Consider the following 14,809-nt stretch of genomic DNA (forward strand, 5'->3'; position numbering starts at 1 on the left):
TAGGAGGATGGGCGTGCGGAAGGATCTGCAAGTTCCTTCTTGGTGGCAGCAGCCACCACCATGGCAACAGCGGGGACACCCTTAGTGAGGAATTGCTTGTCACAGGGCAGTGCTAAATTTTGAAGGCCTCCTAGGGACTGGCTCTACAGAGTCAGGAGCTGCCCACGCCTTTCGGGCAATAACCTGCATAAGGGGTCGAAAGGCGGAGACACCCAGGAGGTGGAGGGCCGAGATCCAAACGCCTCTAGGTATACTGACTCATCCTCAGAGGGATTGTTGGTGGGCCAGTTTCCCCTCTGTTTAAGGAGTTCTAGGATGTCTGAGAAGGAGACATCCTCAGAGGGGGATCTAGGGGATCCCTCTGACTCATCAAAGTCAGTATCTGAAGTGATAGACTCGGGGGAGTCTACATGTTTCCTCTTACAAGTCCTCTTTCTAGGAATATCTCCAGAAACATCAGGAGAATCCTCGGAAGAGGGGGAAATTCCCAATGGGGAAACCTGAGGCGGAGGATCTCTGGGTCCTGTAGCAAGAGAAGTGGCAGAGATGTCAACAGGCACTATAGAGGGAGGAGCTAAGGGAACAGACTGCTGACTGATACCAGTGGCCAGCACACTCTTCATCACCTCGAATGCTCCCCTCCCAGGCAGGTCCGAGAGAACCCGTTCAAGAACTAGGAACTCCAGGGACCACCGAAGGGAAGTCTCCGAGGCAGATGTCGGAGCCGATCTCATCAAGGCCGAGGCTCCAAGGGGAAGAGCGGGTTCGGACAAGGGTCCGATGCCACTCACCCCCTCGGAGGAGACCATGGAAGCCCGACCACGAATCCCTCTAAGGAAGGTCTCAAAGAGGAGATAAGAGTAGAGGCTGAAGGAACAGAAGGGGGTATCTGTCCTCCAGCCGTAGCAGTAACCATTCCCGAAGACTCCAACTCCAAGCTCTGGGGTAGAGTTGAAGGAGGAACTGTAACGGGGTGTGGACCAATAGTCGTCTGTTGAGACGGACTATGTAACATTTGGGCCAGTGCCTGTGACTTAAGTAATCTACTGACCACTCTCTGTAAGTCATGGTCAGAAAGCCTGGATGACTTTGAAGATCGGCTCCGATGGCTCCGTTCCGAAAGGAGAGGTGAAGCCAGAGCCGAAAGTATCGGCTCCAAGGAAGGAGACCTCGACCTCTTCCTGGAAGGAGCCATCGGAACCGATGAAACTAAAGACCCTGTCGGAGCCGACAACTTATCGGAGCCGACAGGACACCTCGATGCATCGGCTCCAGCCGGAGCCGATACAGCCACAAAAGTAACGGTGTCGGAGCCGATCGGAGCCGACACCGATGCCTGTGCCACATGGTGGTCGGAACCGATCGGAGCCGACACCGAAGTGGTCGATGCAGAATCAGCACCGATAGCCATCGGTGCCGAAGGCTTAGTTAAGCCAGAATCGGATCCAGCGGGCGATCTCGACTCAGAACGAGTCGGAGCCGAGGCCGCAGGCTTTGACACAGAAGCCTGGGCCTTGGATGATTTGGCAGATTTAGATGGAGCCGACTTAGCCGGAGAGCCCTCCGGCTTAAGAAGGCCCCTAAGTATCAGCTTGTTTCTTCTTTCCTGCAGGACTCTCTGGCTGAAGGAATGACAAATAGCACAGGAGTCCTGCAGGTGAAGAGGCCCCAGGCAATACAGGCAAGAAGTGTGACCGTCTGTCAGAGATATCTTCTGACAGCACGAGTCACACTTCTTAAAGCCTGAGACCCTCTCTTTTGACATGGTGAAGAACAACACACACACACACACCAGTCAAAGAGTTAAATTAAATTAAATATACCAAAAAGGTATAATAGACAAAAACACACACACACCCTAACAGGGGGGGATGGGATGGGTAAAGTTTGACTAAAAAAATAACAAGAGACAGGGAACTTTCTGTCAGAAAATCTTTTAGAATTAACTTAAAACTAAAATTAAAGGGTTTTTAGTAAAAAGGGGCTAAAATATCAAGTATTTAAATCACTTACCAGGAGCTGGTAAAAGGAGGACCTCCTAAGCGGCAAACGAGATCTGGGTACTTACCGCCTTGCATCATGGGATATGGGGCTGCCTCGAGCTGGTAAAAGTGACTCTCGAGCTTAGCAAGTGCCGAGTCGGAGCCGAGGGATCGGCTCCGAACCCATCAAGCAAGAATGAAGGCGAGATTGACAACTTAACATTAGTAGCCATCTATGAACGTTGAGCTGGTGAAACTTATATTCTGCCTTATTGGAAAAATTTGGGAAGAAGACAGGTAGTTCAATGGATTCATTAATATTAGGTAACCAGCAAAAAACCAAGGCTTTAGACCAAAGTAGATACAACCTTTTCTTTAATTTAGACAATAAAATCCACAGATTCGTCAGCGAGATAAAAACCAAAGTAAATCAAGCGCTTTCACCCAGGAGCTCCCGGGCTTTATCAAGATACCAAGTAAATGTTGTAATTATCTTTTACGATAAAAGGTTTGTGAGATGATGTCAGAATATGTACAACATCAAGAGAAAAGTCATGAAGCCAGACTAGGGATGGAAGTGGTGCAGCCACACTGTCAAGTTGAGGGTGTGGAGAGAGGGATGGAACACCTCTGACATATGCGTAAGTAAATCTGGCACTGGGTCCAGAATCCAAGGTTCGGCCATTAGGTGAGGCCTGAGGAAGGGGAACCAAATCTGATGAGGCCAGTAAGAAGCAATGAGGATCATCTTGCTTCCCAAGGATTTTGCTTTCTGAATGACTTTCGATATCAGAGGAAAAGGTGGAAAGTCATAAAGAAGTCCCAAGGGCCAAATGTGAACGAGTGCGTCTCTGGGCGTCTCCCCCTTCGGGGGGGGGGGGATCAGGGTGAAATAGCTGCTGCATTTGGCGTTTAGAGGGGTGGCAAAGAGATCGCAGCAAGGCTGTCCCCATCTGCGAAAAATCTGTTCCACAGTGTGTGGATTCAGAGACCACTCGGGAGGCATGAGAATTGCCCTGCTGAGCCTGTCTGCTATCACACTTGTTTTCCCCAGAATGTGCGTTGTGACCAGAAAGCATTGGGAAGACACTGCCCACTTCCAAACTCGAAGGGCCTCTCTGCATTGGGGGTAAGATCTGGTTCCTCCTTGTTTATGTACCATACTACTGACATATTGTCCGAGTGAATCGCAATCGGCCCTAGAGGGAGAAAGTTGTGAAGTGCTTGCAACGCCAGAAGCCATGCTCTCATCTCCAGGACATTGCTATGCAAATGAGCCTCATGTTTTTGCCACATGCCTTGGACTGTGCTCCCTAGATAATGCACCCCCACCCTATCTGGGAGGCATCTGTGGTCACGGTGGCGACTGGGGGAGAAGGAACAAATGGTCTGCCTGTAGTCAAATGGCTGGACTGGGTCCACCAGAGAAGATCCTGTTTGCACGATTCTGTTATCAGGATGGGGTAAGATAGAGGTAGTTGCTGCAGACCACTGGGCGAAAAGTAACCACTGCAGAACTCCCATATGTAACCTGGCTAATGGGACTAATGTTATCGTGGAGGCTATCGTACCTAGCAATTTGAGTACCGCCTTCGCTTTTCGTTGTGGAAGTAGACTCCAAATTTGTTGCCTGAGATTCTGGACTCTATCTGGAGGTAAGCCCTCATTGCGATGGTGTTGCACCAATGAAATTCACATGCTGAGAGGGCGACAATGCAGATTTTTGCCAGTTTATTGTAATTCCTAGTTGCAAGCAAGTCATAATGGTGGCATTCCGGGCTTGTAATAGTAGATGCCTGGTGGTGGCAGTCAGGAGCCAGTCATCCAGGTATGGAAACACTTGGAATCCAAGACGTCTCAAGTGAGCCGTTACTACTGACATGCATTTGGTGAACACCCTGGGGGCTGTGGGGAGACCAAAGGGCAGAGCACGAAATTGGTAATGACTGGTCCCCGGCTGGAAGCACAACTCCTTGATGCGGTAGTATGCATCTTGGAGATCTATGGAGCACATCCAGACGTCTTTCCCTAACAGATTGAGTATAGACTGGAACGTGACCATTCGGAATTTGGGACTTCTTTACCGATTCGTTCACCTTGCTGAGACCCAAGATGGGTCTCAAGTCCCCTGTTCATATGGGCACCAAAAAGAATCTGGAGTAAGTCCCTAATCCTACTTGGTCTGCAGGGACGGGTTGGATGACTCCTTTCGAGCAACTTTTGGATTTCTACAGTTGCTAAATCCCTGTGATTGGGTGGAACATCCGGGATTCTTCTGTTCTGGGGAGGTGGGAAAGTGAAGGGAATACAGTATCCTCTGGTAATTATCCTTTGCACTCACTTGTCTTATGTGATGTTGCGCCAGGCTTCTGGGTACAAAGACACACGACCCCCGAATGGCTCCAGAGACGCACAGTCGGGCCTCTTTTCAGGTGCGCTGGTAGGGACAACCACGAAAGGAATCGTGGTCCCCCGATTCCACGGGCATCCCCTCTGCCTCTAGGGCATCTACCGTTATTTCCTCCTCCTCTGCCTCTGGAGAAGGAATTACCCTGAGTGTCCTGGAAAAACCTCTGAGACTTTTTAAATCACATCTTTCCACCCCTCTGCCCTTTGGGATAGAGTCTAGAAGGAACGGAAAAACTGACTCCCATGGCAGACAGGGTTTTCCTTCCCTTCGCACCTGGTGAGCGTGTCCTTTACCTTAGGTCCAAACAACGAGGATCCATCAAAGGGGGCGTTGGTAAACGTAGACTTGAAGACCTACGCAAAATTATACAAGCACATCCAGGAGTACAATCTAAGGGAAACTCCTGAACCCGCTGCCCTACTCGCTCCATCCACTGCATAACATATTAGCCCTCATGGAAAAGTTAACAATAGCATTTAAGGGAAACATCTGTGCGTTAAGCTTATCAGATACTGCTTCAGATATGTTACCTTGGAGAGTATCTCCTAGCTCTTTCAGGAGATCTCTCTGGAGCCTAGTGAAATGAGAGAGGTAATTCAGCGATCCGAGTGTGAAAGCCCCTGAAAAAAACGACACGCTTCTGGTACCCGTCCATTGTTTGCGACTCCTTGTTCGGTGGATGGAAGGTGGAGGAAGTCTCAGCTAGTTCCTTTTTGGTGACTGCTGCCACCACCATGGCATCTACTGGCACGCCCTTGGTGAGAAAATCTTTGTCCTGAGGTGCTGATAGGAATTTATTGGATCTTCTAGGAACTGGTACCACAGTATCAGCAGATTCCCACACCTTTCGACTCACCTCCTCATCAGAAGGGGAGGTGGTGGGCCAGTCGTCTCTCTGTTTCAGGATCTCACAGATATCTATGAAGGAGATATCCGAGCACGACTTGGGGGACCCTTCGGACTCCTCGAGGTCAGTGTCTGATGTAATGGACTCATCACGGAAGTCAACATGCTTCCTCTTACAAGTTTTCTACCGAGGGGGCTCCTCAGAAGGATATTCTGGGGAGGTCTCGGAAAACTGGGGGACCACTCACGAAGCATTCCTAAGGCTGCAAATATTCGCTGTGTTGGATGAGAGAAGGTGCCGAGACGGAGATCAGCGCTCCTACGTGGAACTGAAGACTTGGACAGAACACTCATCAGCTTGAAGGCTGACCCCCTCGGCTCCGAGGACACCCCTTGTTTCGAAGGAGCAGAGGCAGTCCTCAGTGCCAAGGAAATAGCCTCAGAGACAGATGTGGGGTCCGAGCTCACCTGCAGGTTTAGTTTAGTCTTTCCTAGATGAGGGTGACTTGGAACTAGAGGAGGAAGAAGCCGCCAATTCTTCTTCAAAATAATGCTTTAAGACACCTTTCAAAATAAGTTTGTTCTTCCTGTCTTGAAGGACTCTAGGACTAAACGCATGGCAAAAGGAGCAAGATTCTTGAAGGTGAATAATACCCAAGCAATATACACAAATAGTATGTCAGTCTGTCAGGGACATTTTTTGAGAACATTTCTTAAACCCCGAAGGATTATAGTCATTCAGTTCTTTAAACGTATCTACCACCAGACAGACACCAACACAGACAAGGAATATATAAAACGTACAGTTGTGTACACTTACCATAAATGCAGATGATGGAGTGTATTCACTGTTGCAGTCATCACATTTGGGTTATCTGCTTGCAGTAGCCCTCAGTCGGCCTGATTATCAAAGTCTTGGGTAGTGCATCGGTTGCTGTCGCATCTTACATGATGTCAAGTAGTCGCGGGCATAAAGCATGCAACCGATGCACCTCCAACAAAAAAGCAAATACACCAAAAAGCTTTAAGCGAAGTAAAAAGCAAAAGAGGTATAGCCAAAAGAAGTCATGGGGCTGGAGGGAGGGTAACCAGGACTGCAACAGTGAATACTCTCGAACATCTACATTTATGGTAAGTGTACACAACTGTACTATGTTCTTCGTGTTTCACTGTTGCAGTCATCACATTTGATAGATTCCCAAAGCTAAGGATGGCAGGAGGAAATTAGATAGCATTAGGACCAGTTAGAAGGACCTGCAAAACTGCAGTGGCAACACCAGCTCTGGATTAGAGAAAATTGGCAAATGGTAATGCTTGGTGAAAGTACGTATATAACTCCAGGTAGCAGCTTCTAGTTTGTCCCTGGTAGGGACACCTCTGAGAAAGGTGGTAGAGGTAGATGCAGCCCTGGTTGAATGTGGTCTTATCCCCTGTGGGATAGGTTTTCCATGGTACTTATAGCAGAAATTAATGCAATGGCCTATCCACTTAGAAATGGTTTGCTTTGAAATGGCCTTCCCCTCTGCCCCTGCAGCAAATGCCACCAGCAGCTGTTCAGATTTCCGGAGAGGTTTAGTCCTGTCCAAGTAAAATCTAAGTTGTCTGTGCACATCTAAGGAGTGCAGCATATGTTCCCCATTTGTTCTGTGGATTAAAAAAAGAAGGTTGGCAAATGAATGGACTGATTAAGAGCCACACTGGATACTACCTTGGGCATGAAGGAGGGATTGGTCCTGAGGGACACCCTGTCTGCATGAAAGATGATGAAAGGCTCCACTGCCACAAGGGCTTGTAATTCAGACACCCTTCTTACTGAAGTGATGGCTAAAAGGAAGGCTGTTTTCCAAGAAAGGAATTTCAACTATGCATTTGCAGCTGGCTGAAAAGGAGGTAGTGAGTTTTTCCAATACAAAGTTAAAGGTCCCAGGCTGGAGTTGGGGCTCTCCTGGGTGGTCTTAAGTTTGTGGCCCCTCTGAGGAACTGCTTAAGCAGTGGATGAGAGAAGATGGGTGGTCCTGTGTTGTAATGAGCTGAAATAGCGGAGGCATGAATTTTGATGGAGGAAAAGGAAAGGCTCTTGTGAAGAATCTCAGTTAAGTATTGAAGAATCGGAGGTAAATTGGGAGCTGCTGTGCCCATCCCCCAAGTTTGGTTCCAGGAACGGAATCTTTTCCATTTTTCAGCATAAGATTTTCTAGTATTAGGCCTCCTTGCCTACAGAATGACATCCAGCACTTGTTTACTGACGGATGGTAACGGAGAGATCAGGTAACTAGCCAGGCTGCCAGGTTCAGGGTTTGAAGCCAAGGGTGCAGTATCTGACCCTCCTGCTGGGACAGCAGGGTAGGGGTCTGAGACAGGTGCCATGGTGCCAGCAGTGACACATTGCACAAGAGGGGGTACCAGTGTTGACGTGGCCAGTATGGTGCTATCAGTACCGTCCTTGGTTTGTCCTGTTTGATCTTTAGTAGTACCTTGGAGAGGCAGGAGGAAAGACAAACTGATAGAGTTTTCCAGGTGAAGGACAGGGCATCCACATTCCAAGCTTGTTTGTGGGGAGTCCTTGTGCAGAATTTGTCCAATTGGTAGTTCTGGGAGGATCAAACAGGCCTATCTATGGGCTCCCCCATTTGTTTATCAACATGTTGAATGTCTTTGGGTCCCCCATTTATTTATCAACATGTTGAATGTCTTTGGGTCCAGTTTCCACTCATGTGGGTCCATGAGATTTCTGCTTAGTTCGTCTGCCAGTTTCCACTCATGTGAGTCCATGAGATTTCTGCTTGGTTCGTCTGCCAGTTTCCACTCATGTGGGTCCATGAGACTTCTGCTTAGTTCGTCTGCCAGTGTATTTAGCTTTCCTGGCAGGAATTGAGCCTTTAGGTGCACTTGGTAGCTCAAGGCTGTGTTCCACAGAGCCATGGCTAGTCTGCAGAGATGGTATGAGTGGGTTCCCCCTGCTTGTTTATGTACCACATAACAGTGGTGTTTGTCTGTCTTTACCATCAATTGCCCTAGAAGAATGTGGTCCTTGAAGGCAGTCAGAGCATTTTGTACAGCTAACATTTCTTTTTTTATTGATATGCAGGTGCATTTGACTTGGGTTCCATTTGCCCTGAATGCACTTCCCTGCCAAGTGAGCCCCCCATGCATAGTCTGATGCGTCTGTTAGGGTTTGGGAGGCAGGGGGTAGAATGAATGGCAGTCCTTTGTTTTGGTGGCAGGCCTCTTCCCACCAACAGAATTGTAGGCAAGGTATGATAGGAATCATTGCTTCTAGATCCTGAGACTGTTGACACCAGGGGCTTTTTAGATATCATTGTAGTTTCCTCATATGCAGTCTTGCATATGGAATTAGAAGAATGCAGGAGGCCATGAACCCCAAGGCTTGCAGTATTTGTCTTGTAGATAAGCACGGTCTTTGTGGCCACTTGTTTGAAGTAGGTTGTGAAATGAATTTGCTTTTCTGGCGTGAGGTAAGCCATCTGGGAAGTTGTGTTCAAGCTTGCTCCCAGGAATACAATTTGTTGGCAGGGTACCAGTTGTGATTTCTTTACGTTTATGGTGTAACCCAGAGAAGTTAGTACTTTTTGTACAAATGCCAGATGATTCAATAGTATGTCCTGGCTTTCTGCCTGAATTAAACAATCGTCCAGGTATGGGTATATTTTAATATTTCTTAGCCTGCAAAATGCAATCACTGGAGCTAGACACTTTGTGAATACCCTGGGTGCAGTAGATAAGCCAAAGGACAGTGCAGAGAACTGATAGTGAGAGTGTAGACTGCTTTGAAGCGTAGGTATTTTCTGCAAAATTCCCTGATTGGGATGTGCAGGTATGCTTCTTTTAAATCTAGTGTTGCCAACCAGGCATCTTTGCCTAGCATAGGAAGTAATTGGTGAGGAGTCAGCATCTTGAATTTTGGAATCTCCAGAAATGTGTTCAGAGTAGGCAGGTCCAGGATTGGACGCCATGATTTGTCTTTTCTGGGTTCCAGGAAAAGTCTGGAGTAGAAACCTTGTCCCTTTTCCTCTTCTGGTATCAGCTGAATAGCTCCCATGCGTAAGAGAAAGTACTTGTTTTTGAGCCTCTGCCCACTGATTTGGGGGTAGGTCCAGCCACCCACTTGGAGTTGGCAATGTGTGGAAGTGTAATCTGTATCCCTGGGACACTATATTTAAAACCCATTTGTCCTGGGTAATGAGTTCCCAGTTTTTTGCATGAAGAGCAATCTTTCCCCCTAAAGGGGCAGTTAGAAGATAAGTGCTTGGAAATTTTAAAAGGAAGTCATTGAGACATTTTACCATGGGGGGGGGGGTGTCTTGTTATTCCCAGACTTGGAAGTGGAGGCCCCCCACTGCTTAGTTCTGTGAGTCCCCTGGGACTGAAACCTGGGTTTTTTGCTGTGTCTGGGTTTGGCTTGAGAAGACCTGGAAGGGGCTAGAAAGGACCAATTCTTAGAAGGCCAGTGTCTACTAAATCTAGGAGGCTGAACTTGTAAAAAATCTTTAACAGTTTGCATAGATTTAGCTTTATCTTCCATCTTTTAAAGAACTTCTTCAGCCTTGTTGCCAAATAGGCAGTCCTAATTTAAAGGAGCATCCAAAAGTTTTGTTTTAACATGATCGGGCAAAGATTGCTCCTTAAGCCAAGCATGCCTTCTAAGCACAGACCCAGTAACAGCAGCCCTGCAAGAGGCCTCTAAAGAATCAAAACCACATTGCAAAGCATGTTTTCCAACTTGTTCAGCAGAATGCATTAAATCCTTATTTTCCACAGTCAGGAATCAACACCATTTTCTGTTTAAGCAGTCCAATAACATGTTGCTGATATTTTAACATATGAAATTGCAATTTAAAGCTCTAATTGCCAAGGTTGCTGAAGTATAAACATTTTTTGCCCCATCTATCCAGCATCCCGGAGTCTCTATCAGAAGGGGCAGGATTTATAGCAGTAGAAGCCTTAATGCCCTTGGGCCCCTGTGAAACAGTCTCTGGATCTGCAATAGGATTTTTGAAAAGGAACTTGTGGGACTCAGGGACCCTGTAGTATCTGTCAGGTTTACTGGGAGCAGGAGGCAGGGAATCAGGGGTCAAACTGGATTCAGAGAAAGCACCATCAACAATGTCTAGTACAGGAGGAATAGCCAAAGGCCTATGCTGAGGTAGGAGAAGGAAATCCCTAAGCCTCTTTTTTGAAATCAGAAAATTCCTGGCTTTCCCAGTGAAAATGCTCCCTCAGGGTATGTAAGGTTTCCCCAAAAGAAAAAAATCCTCAGGAAGGGAAGCAGAGGGAATAGAGTCCTCTGCATTAGAATCCTCATAAGTAGGTAAGGACAAATCCAGGTCATCAGAAGAGTTAGAAAAAAACAGAATCCTGATCAGAAGATTCATACTCAAGCTCAGCCCTAGGCCTCTTGGGGGGGGGGGGGTTACCCCTGGTTAGAGTTATTAGATCTTCAGCCATTTTTATCATTTTTTTGTTTAGGCAGAGAGGCCTGAGCATGTGGCCTGGGCGTCGGTTTTTTAGACAAGGATCGAGATTTAGGCCTTAATAATGAAGGAGGCATCGATTTAATATGCAAGTCCGTAGGCCTGAATACACCCTCAGAAGCCAGTGCCTGCACAGTGGCTCCGGACCCATCCAAGGTAGAGACATCCCCGGGTTCCATAGTTGAAGTATCTCGTGGCATACCGGACTCCGAATGGGTCTCAGTAGAGGCCTGCGAATCAGAAGTAGCAGGTATCAGGGGCTGCAAAAGCGCCCCACTGAGTACCAGCGAACTGGCTTAGGAGAAGCATCGTCGGCAGTTTTGGACCTCGGCGGCCTGTCTCTGTCATTATCTTTGCGTTTTTTCGGAATTCCGGTAGTCGAATGGCTAACCGATGACATTTCTGGATAATTAAACAGAGAACCGTAATATTTAGAGGCAAAAATATACCAACAATGGGTAGTGCGCCAATTAAATAAAACGCAAAACCGACAAGATATGTTGCGGTCAGGGCCTAGGCAAGGAATACAGTACGAATGAAAATCTTTATGAGTTATTTGCTTTCCACAAGTAATGCAATTATTAACTTTTACTGACATTGGGAAGGAGCAAGAAAAAGTTTCCCCAACGGGGTACTTAGGCTTTAGTTGAAGACTTTGGTTCTGAAACTCGAAAACGAAAATTTCAGGAGTCTGCCGACCGGCACTTGCGAACTGCTTCTGCTTCGGGCACCGCATGGCAAGAAAGACTGATGTAATGGCGTCGGCTGCATGTTTTATACCAGACGACCTGATGTCATGGAAGAAGGGACAGCAACCGACGCAGGACCCAAGACTTTGTTAATCAGGCCAAATGAGGGCAAACTGCAAGCAGATTACCCAAATGTAATGACTGCAAAACACAAAAAACATCCCATTTGTCCTGAGTAACGAGTTCCCAGTTTTTTGCCTGCAGAGCAATCTTTCCCCCTAAAGGAGCAGTCAGTTGAGAAGGGCTTGGAAGTTTTAAAGTTAGGTCATTGAGACAGTTTACCATAGGGGGAGTCTTACTACTCCCTGCTTTGGAACTGGGAGGAAAGGACCAATTCTTAGAGGGCCAATGCCTACTAAATCCTGGAGGCTATACTTGCAGGAAATCTAACAGTTTGCATAGATTTAGCTTTTCCCCCCATCTTAGTACTTCTGTTTTGTTGCAAACAGGCGGTCCTGGTTTAAGGGAGCATCCAGCAATTTAGCTTTAACATAATCTGGCAAAGATTGCTCCTTAAGCAAAGCATGCCTTCTAAGTAAAGACCCAGTGACAGCAGCCCTGCAAGATGCCTCTACTGAATCAAAACCACACTGCAAAGTATGTTTTCCAACTTGTTCAGCAGACTGCATTAAATCCTTATTTTCAGCACAGACAGGAATTATCATTTTCTGCTTAAGCAATCCAAGAATATGCTGCTGATACTTTAACATATGAAACTGGCAGTTTAAGTGTATACCTTCTTACCCCATTTATCCAGCGCCCTGGAATCTATCAGAGGGGGTATGACTTTTTGGCAGTAGTAGCCTTAATGCCCTTGGGTCCCTGTGAAATGGTCTCAGGATCCACAGTAGGATTTTTAAAGAGGAAGTTGTGAGAGTCAGGAACCCTGTGATATCTATCTGGTTTTCTGGGAGCAGGAGGTAAGGAGTCAGGGGTAAAGCTAGATTCCGAAAAGGCATCAACAATGTCCAGTACAGGGGGGGTAGCTAAAGGCCTGTGTTGGGGCAGGAGTAAGAAATCCCTAAGCCTCTTTTTAGAATCAGAATAATCCTGGCTTTGCCAGAAAAAATGCTCCCTAAGAGTATGCAAGGTTTCACCAAAAGAGAAATCTTCTGGAGGAGAAGCAGAGGAAATATAGAGTCCTCTGCATCAGAATCGTCATAGGTAGATAAGGGTAAATCAAGAATCACAAGCAAATTCAGTCCTAGGTCTCTTAGAGGGGGAAGGTTGGCTTCCCCTGATTAAAGTAATAAGGTCTTCAGCCATTCTTATCATTTGTTTTTTATGCATAGAGGCCTGACCATGTGGTCTGGGTGTCCATTTTCTAGGCACGGATCGAGTTTTAGGCCTTGAAGAAGATGGCGTTGGTTTAATATGCAAGTCAGTAGGCCTGAATACACCCCCAGAAGCCGGTGCCTGCACAGCGGCTCCGGACCCATCCAAGGTAGAGACATCCGCAGGTTCCACAGCTGAAGTATCTTGCGGCATACCGGACTCCGAATGGGTCTCAGTAGAGGCCTGCGAATCTGAAGTAGCGGGTATCAGGGGCTACGAAAGTGCCTCACTGAGTACCGGCAAACTGGTAACTAGCTTAGGAGAAGTGTCGTCGGCAGCTTTGGACCTAGGCGGCCTGTCTCGCTCCTTATCTTTGCGTTTTTTTGGAATGTCGGTGGTTGGGTGGCTTACCAAAGCCATATCTGGGTAATTGAATAGAGTACCAAAATATTTAGAAGCATAAATATACAGACAACGAATAGTTCATAATAAGGCACAAAACCAACAGCGAGGTACGTTGTGGTCAGGGCTTAGGCAAGGAATAGAGTACGAATGAAAATCTTTATGAGGTATTTGCTTTCCACAAGAAATACAATTACTGACTTTTACTGACATCGGTTTAGAGCAAGAAAAAAGTTTCCCCAACGGGGTACTTTGCTTTAGTTGAAGACTTCGGTTCTGAAACTAAATTTCAGGAGTCTGCCAACCGGCACTTGTGAACTGCTTCTGCACCGCACAGCAAGAAAGACAGATGTAATGGCGTCGGCTACATGCTTTATACCAGACTACCTGACGTCATGGAAGATGAGACAGCAACCGACAGGACCCAAGACTTTGATAATCAGGCCGACTGAGGGCTACTGCAAGCAGAACACCCAAATGTGATGACTGCAACAGTGAAACACGAAGAATATCTACAGTTAATAGCACTAAAACAAAACAGGAACTACCTCCAATTTAAACAGTTAGCCCTGAAGGAAAAACAACAGACAGGGGGACTAGGTCCTCTAACTTAAGCGGGCCTAGCCTTTAGAGAAAGGATAGCGCTAGAGGATAAGGAAACAAGTAGGCACTAGCCCAAACAGCAAACCCAAACAGTGAGTGCAGGGATACAACAAACAGGCCTGTGGAAGAACAACCAAGAGTAAAACTGCAGAAAAAAATGCTACACAAGGTCTAGCAACAGATATCAGAACTAGTAACGACTACTAATACAGATTAATAAACTTTCTAAACACTAGAAAGTAGAATTAGAAGAAAAATTCCACTTGCCCACGGCCATGAAGAAGCACTTCTGAACTCGAGTGGCAAAGGAGATCTGGGATATGTCAGCAGTGCATGCTGGGATACCCCTCCTTACCACGAGCCAACTAGAAGATTTTGAGCTAGCAAGTTGGCAGAGTTGGAGCCAAACCCAAATGTAAAAATGAAGGCGAGAAAGGACTACAGAACATCTTTAATTATAAGTAAGCTACTAAAGCCTGGCCATGTTGTATGCTGGGGTAAAGCCCTGACTACAACCAGTGTCAGTTTATCAAAATAGTGATGCTGAGTAGGGGAGAATGGGAGTGAGGTACAGACACAATCACCCATCCCACAAGGCAGTAAGGGTTGCTGCATTGGGGATACCTTCAGGAATGGAGATGCATCATCCCTGGCAATGAGCCTAGCAACTCAAGGCTGCACAGCGGTGCTCTACCGGGGCGTGAGGCTGGTATGGGTGTTAATATGCAAGTGCACTTTGAAAGCAATGACTGCACAGCTTGCAGCGAGCCTGCAGCTCAAGCCACTGATGGAAGGACTTCCTAATGACTCAAGAACTGTTTGTCTCCCTTGTGCCCAAATCTCATCTCAAAGGGAATGTAGGAACTTAAAGACTCCCCCAGTCAGGGAACGACTATGGTATAGGGCTCCTTTCTGACCAGGGAAGGAAAGGCTCTAGCTCTGTAAGAGGAATCAGTGGGTATATTGAGGTGAAGGCAGGGGAGCCACTGGGTTAACCTGTGAATAGTAAAGAAGAAAGGCTAGAATTAAAAACAAAAAAAAAAAAAAAAA

At 46.8% G+C, this 14,809-nt stretch overlaps 1 protein-coding gene across 1 annotated transcript in view; it reads right to left on the reverse strand.

Moving 5' to 3' along the window:
• The window catches only part of CCNG2 (cyclin G2), a 542,514-nt gene that overhangs the window by 485,244 nt on the left and 42,461 nt on the right, over positions 1 to 14,809 (reverse strand). The gene's annotated exons all lie outside the window — the stretch shown is intronic.

This window comes from Protopterus annectens, chromosome 2.part0 (genome assembly GCF_019279795.1).
Source record: "Protopterus annectens isolate FY-2018-M chromosome 2.part0, PAN1.0, whole genome shotgun sequence".
Classification (NCBI taxonomy): domain Eukaryota; kingdom Metazoa; phylum Chordata; order Ceratodontiformes; family Protopteridae; genus Protopterus; species Protopterus annectens.